The sequence below is a fragment of the Euprymna scolopes genome, chromosome 32, assembly GCF_053919585.1.
Source record: "Euprymna scolopes isolate OS-2025 chromosome 32, ASM5391958v1, whole genome shotgun sequence".
NCBI classification, from domain to species: Eukaryota; Metazoa; Mollusca; class Cephalopoda; order Sepiida; family Sepiolidae; genus Euprymna; species Euprymna scolopes.
Window position 1 is genome coordinate 82,499,959 of NC_136513.1, and position 6,713 is coordinate 82,506,671.

Consider the following 6,713-nt stretch of genomic DNA (forward strand, 5'->3'; position numbering starts at 1 on the left):
GCTCAACCAGCGGATCTTTTGCGGTCCCCACTACTAAATCCCGATACAGTCTCCTCCTAGGCCGTGCAAGGTCACTGGACCCCGGCAATGCCCTAAGGGCGGCTCGGCATTCGGAGAGGAACCGCCGTTCCCCCGCCGGTCTTCTGCGACCTTCGGCGGCAGGGGAGGGCACGAGCTGTGGGAAAGCGTGCTCCACAACTGGTACCCAGTGCAATTCCTCAAGCAGTGTCCGACTTAGGAACGCCAATCTTTCGGCGTGCTTATGACTTAACAAGTCAGGCATTCCCAAGCCTCCATCGTTGAGTTTCTGTGTACAGACCTGTCTACGGACATACGGCTTTCCCCCTTTCCAGAGGAGTCTGAAAAGGAGTCGCTCCAAAGCCTTACAGCGGTCCGCAGGCAGAGGAAGTACTGACAAGTGGTAAAGGATCAACGGAAAGACGTAAGTTTGGCACGCCTCCGCACGACCCTTCAGGGACAAACCCCTGCGAATCCAAGTCCCCACTGACGATTCGACCTTTGTCTGTACCTCCGACCAATTTTTGTCCAGCTGGAGCCCAGGCCCGAACCAGATTCCAAGAATCTTTACCGGGCCATCTGTCCAGCCGAACTCACCTGGAAGCGAGTTTACCCCGGTCCAAGTGCCCAACCGCAGGCCAACGGACTTGCTGCGGTTGACTATGGCCCCTGTAACACGTTCATACTCATCGACCGCCTCTATCACCGCTTTAATATCGATCCTTCGCCCTACATAAACGGTGACGTCATCGGCGTACGCGGAAACCCTGGCAAATCGGCCGCCAGGTAGAGCTATCCCGCGTAGGACTGGTCTCGTCGTCTCGTCCCTTAACTTGCGAAGGAAGGGCTCCAACGCCAGGACATAAAGCAGTTATCTACAGCGACAGCGGACACCCCTGGCGCACCGACCGAGAGACCCCAAAGGACTCCGACAACCTACCATTTACTTGTACCGCTACCGTGGGGTCACGATACAAAACGGAAATCCACTTGCGGAAGTCCGGACCAAAACCGGCGGTCTCCAAAACAGACTCCAAGAAACCATGGTCGACCCTATCGAAAGCTTTGGACTGATCTAAATTGATCAGCGCGGCTCCTGTGTCGTCTTCTAACCCCTCTATGATCGTGCGCACCAAGTGCAAGTTGTCTTTAATCGTTCTCCCCTTCACAGAACAAGTCTGATCCGGTTCGACCAAATCACCGATGACAACCTGCAGTCGGTTTGCAAGAACGCGGGCCAAAATCTTCAACTCTGTGTTTAGCAGAGTGATGGGCCTGTAATCATCTAAGTCCTCCCCACCATGCCGCTCTTTCTTCTTCAGTAGTGTGACCACTCCTTTGGTTACCTGCCCAGGGATGGATCCCTGGGAAAACCAGTGGTTAAACACACCCGTCAGAAGAGGAACAAACATGGGCGACAGCCTCAAATACAATTCGTAGGGCAGACCATCGAGCCCTGGAGATCTGTTCTGGCCAACCTGCTTCAACGCAGTAATGACTTCACGCTCTGTAACCACCCCATCACAGCTAGCTGCTCGGTCCGCAGTAAGGCGGGGCGAGCCGGCTAAATAGCTGCCAAACTCCTGGCCGCGGAGTCTGGGTAGTTGGGTAAAGCGTTCCTTCAAATGTTGACGAAACCCATTGCAAATCTCTCGAGTCGATACGAGGGTATGTCCTTCCAGGTTTTTCACCTTCCGAATGTACCCGTCCGAACCACGTCTTAAGGCAGCCTTACGCTCAACAGCGTCAACGTTCACGGCTTCGTTAGAGACTCTTTTTAACCTAGCCCTAACTACTTGCCCTTCGTAACGCTCGCTAGCCAAGCGCTGAAGGTCCCCCTTAACTATGTTTATCTCTAGGGGATCCCCACCAGCCACCGCCCGGGTCAATCTATCTTCTAGCTGCCTTTTGGTCCGTGCCCTAGTTAACGCGAGGCGTTGGCTGTATTGGACACAAAAGAGCCTAATGGTAGCCTTAAGTCTAACCCACCAGCTACTCCCGGTAACCGCCCCCACTAACTCCCGCTGAATTAGTGTTGTCAGCTGTTCCCGAAAGTCGTTCATCTCCAACAAGGAGGCGTTCAACTTCCAGTAGCCAGCCAACCTAGGCCTATTACCTAATCTCAAACGGGCCATTACTAATTTATGGTCCGAATGACCTAACCAGTGGAACGTGGGACACGATAAGAAATCTATGTCGCCTCTTCTAATTAACATCCTGTCCAAGTAGGTACTTGGACAGGCGGCCACGCTACTTTGCCACGTCCACATCTCCCTCCCTGGGTGATCCAGACGGAACCTGTCGACAAGATCGCACGAGGCCATCAGGTCAGACAGGCTGCTTTCACACCGATCCGACCCTCTATTCCCCCCGACCTTATCTATCTTGGGGTCCAGGATGGCATTCCAGTCCCCCATTAAAACTACTCGCTCCGGACCCGCCGAAAGGAACACCTCCACCTGCCGAAAAAAGGAAACCCTCTCCCCAGCGATATTGGGCGCGTAAACTGCCAAAATCCGGAACTTACTGCTTTTAACGGCAACATCGACCACGACCAGCCTTCCATGAGCGCACGCGTGAACTACAGTAACCGCCGCACCTAGGGTGCGACTCACTAACACAGAAACCCCACGGCTAAAGGAATTGCCGTATGCTGAATAAACGTCAAAGTCGTTCACCAGCACACTGCAATCCCCGGGCCCAACAAAGTGGGTCTCCTGAATTGTAGCTATATCTACCTCCAGGGCTATGAGATCCCTCAGCACGCGAGCAGCCTTGCTTCGAGATCTCATGCCCCTCGCATTTAAACTAGCTAGGTTCAAGTTTGCCATAATTTCCCTAACTAGAAGTATCCCTCAAAAACGGGTCTAAAGTCCTCGGGTGTTAGAACGCCGAAAGACTGACCGATGCTGCCAGTTAGCAACTCTGTTGTGAACTGACCTCCTCGGACCAGTCCCCCCACGTCTAAGGGAAAGGTTATTTTCAAGGCTCTATAAAGGGATGGGTGAACATAAATGGGGACCCTCCCTTCGCACTTGACTGCTATTTGCATTAAGGACGGGTGCTCCTCATCCACAATCTTCAGCCCCGGAAAAGCCAGTTTCGCTTCGGCAACCATCCTCCATAATGCTTTTACTCTGGCCCCCTTCTCCTTTCTCAGGAACGTGATGAGCATCGGTGCTTCACTGAAGTTGGTTGGCCTCTCCACTTCCTTCCCGTCCACTTCGGTGAGCTTTTCCAGCTTTTGGACGTGTTTCTTCTGGCCTGCGCTGAGGTCCACCGGTCCCTGGCTCACGTCCACCTCGCATATCCTCTCCCCGGGTAAGAAAGGCCTCTTCCGTGTTCGTTCAGTCCGGATCGGGGCTACCGGGGTGGTGGTGGTGCTGATCGTCTCTTTGTTCTCTTCTGCTTCCATGTCCTCTGGGGACCCGGCTTCTACGTCTTCGGAAGTTTGGGCTTCAGAGGTCTCCTCGTTGGTAGTAGGAGTAGTAGTGGTAGGGGGAGGGGTATTCTGCTCATCCATGGGGTCTGACGGTTGGGCAGGGTTTTCTTGGTCTTCTTCGTCGTCGTCTTCCTGGTCTTCCTTAACCTTCTTGTTTGTGGCTGCCAGGCTTCTTTTTTCCGTCTTCTTTTCTTCTTCTTCCTCTTCTGATTCGGGGGCCAACTTTCGTTTCACTCCCGACTTCTCTTCCTTTTGTTTCTGGTCTTTTGGCTTTTCCGGGGCCACTGTCTTCTGCTTTCCCTTCTTGGCCACAGTACTCCAGCTCCTTGGTGTCTCCGCTGTTGGTGTGACTGCTTTCTCCGTCACTTTCACCGGGGGCACCGCTGTCGGTGGGGGCACTGGATCCCTCTTCGGGCAGAACTTCGCCATGTGGCCCGGCATCCTACAGCTCCAACAGTGTGGCCTTCTGCCTTCGACGATTATGGACATTGTCCATTTCTCCCATGTCAGTTGGGCGGGGATTGTGTTGAAGCCAGCTCTGTTGACCCTCATCTTGAGCTTATAATCTCCGGTCATTATATTTTTGGGGCCTCGCGCTGCCGTCACTGCCTCCACGTCCCCATATTGTGATAAGATGGCTCCGACCTGCTCCTCTTCGAAACACCATGGGACTCCCAGAATGGTCACCGTTGTTCGTCTTTTTTCCAGGTATTCTGGCTTACACCGGATCCCCTTCCATATTGTGTCGCTTTTCGATGTTCTGATGGCGTCTTCTTCTGTGGGTAGCAGGACATCCCACATTGCGTAACTTCTACGCACTATGTAAGTTGCTGGGATGTTTGTTTCCACCAACAAGCTTATCATTTTCTCCTTGCTCAATCCGGTGAGCCCCTTCTGTTTTTCATCGAAAGTCACTAGGGACACAATTCTTCTTCTGAGGCTTTCGAGCTTCCCGGGGACTGGCTTGATTTCGTTTCCGTCCGTGAGGTGCCGGTACTTTTCCTGGAAGAGTCTTCGGTATGCTTCCGGGCTCTTTTGCTCCTTCGGGCCCCAGGTCTTCTCTGGACTTGTTTGATTTGGTCCCCAGCTGCTTCCAGCTTCTGGACTTTTTCCTGGGCTCTGCTGCTGTGATCCCTCGTGACCCGTCTTCTCCGGTCTTGCTTCTGGGCTTTTCCCCGGATTCTGCTTCTTCTCGTGAGTCATGGGTTGCCATGTAGTAGGTTTCTCCAACTCAAGAGAGTTCCATCTCCTCAATGCTGGTTCCCTCTTCTTCGGGCTGTTGTCCGCCGACCTGACCGCTCTGTTCGTTCCTTCTGCGGAAGGGTGTGATTTCCTGATGGGCCTTTGAGGTATGGCCCAGCCTGTCTTGATTGCTCTTTTCTCTTCCCGTGTCCGTGGTTTTCCCCCGACAACTGCCCATGGGTTGAGAAAATCTGTGTCGCTGTCCTCCCTTGGTTCAGCGCCCCCGGGCCTAGAGTGTTTTCCCTCTACTAGGTATACAGGAGGTGATGGTGAATACCCCGCGGCTAGAGACTCTATTTCTACCATGAACGCTGCAGGTGATAGTGGGATTTCACTGGGTGTGGCATCCCCTGACAACGACGACGGCACTGAGACTCCACCGGGTGTGGTATCTCTCGACGGCACTGGGATTCCATTGGGCGTGGTCTCCCCCGACAGCGGCACTGTAACGTCACTCGACGGCATTGTGACGTTACCCGTCAACGGCACTGGAACGTCACCGAATGTGACGCTCCCCCTTCTCGGCACTGGGGTGTCACCGGGTGTGACACCCCCCCTTCTCGGCACTGGGGTGTCACCGGGTGTGACACCCCCCCTTCTCGGCACTGGGGTGTCACCGGGTGTGACACCCCCCCTTCTCGGCGCTGGGGTGTCACCGGATGTGACACCCCCCCTTCTCGGCGCTGGGGTGTCACCGGATGTGACACCCCCCCTTCTCGGCACTGGGGTGTCACCGGATGTGACACCCCCCCTTCTCGGCACTGGGGTGTCACCGGGTGTGACACCCCCCCTTCTCGGCACAACACCAGGGGCGTCCCCCATGGTGTTAGAGGCAGAGGCCTGCCTCTTGATTTGTTGGCCCAGTGCCCTTCCCCGACCCGCCGATTTGGAAGCTAGAGGGCCTTCACCACAAAAGGGTACGTGGGTAACCTCTAGTCCTGCCGGCTGCTTAAGTCGGTTCCAGACACTGAACAATCTGCAAAAAGAATAGAAAACGTGAACAGTTAAAGGAGCTTCGCATGAGAACCAAGCCATTTATTTAGTGTTCTGCCCCGGACCTGGCATTATCTACTGCCAGGCCCTCATTTGGGGTCCAGAGACACTTAGGCATGAAGCCAGTAGGGGGAAAGGGGGGTCGAGGGTCATTCTAAACTATGCTAGGTCTTTGAAGACTTTATTAAAATTCCTATGCTAAGACACTATTTTTTATATTATCATTCTTACCGTGGAGTTTATCTACTTAAAATCTCCCCAGCGTATGGCTTTGGCGTTTTTAACTGAAAGAAATAAATGTTTTTATTCAACAAAACAAAATCATATGTACAAACAAAAAAGAAAATATGATTTTGGAAATAAAATTTTTTCTAAAAATGAGGGATGAGATGATGGGGAGGGGGGCAAACTAAGATACACCCAAAAAGAAAAGAAAAAACAAATTAACAAAATGCCTATGGGGTCGGGTTAGTAATGGATCCCCCCAACCTATTTCTAAATATGGAGCGCCTACTGTCTTTCGGTCCCGAAGGTCGAAAGCAAGCAGGTCGTTCCCTAGTGGGGAGTGGGGGACCTAGGGACGATATTTGAAAATAAATTAGATAGGGATGGGTAACATCAGGACTGGACGGCGTCTTCCAAGATAAATGTACGTATAGGGGCAAACAGACCGGGGACAAAACAAAGGGTGGACTGGGCATCTTTTGGAAGCTCTCCTATTGCCGATAAAAATAAATTCAGGGACGGGATCAACTTTCATACTTGCCCTAGTCTAGTATCTAATAAAGAATTTTCCACTCGTGGTGGTTAGGACCTAACTATCCCTACTCTGTTACTTTGTTTGGGGCTGGGTTCCGTAGAACCTTAGCACCGCCTGACAGATACCACTAGGGTGGGAAAACAAACTTAAACCTAGCGCCTCGTCGGATGCACAAACTAGTGTTGTGCACCCATCTCCTATCAAAGTCCATGCGGTGCAATCTTTTCCAATCGCATCTGATCTTTACTTTAAGTTGAT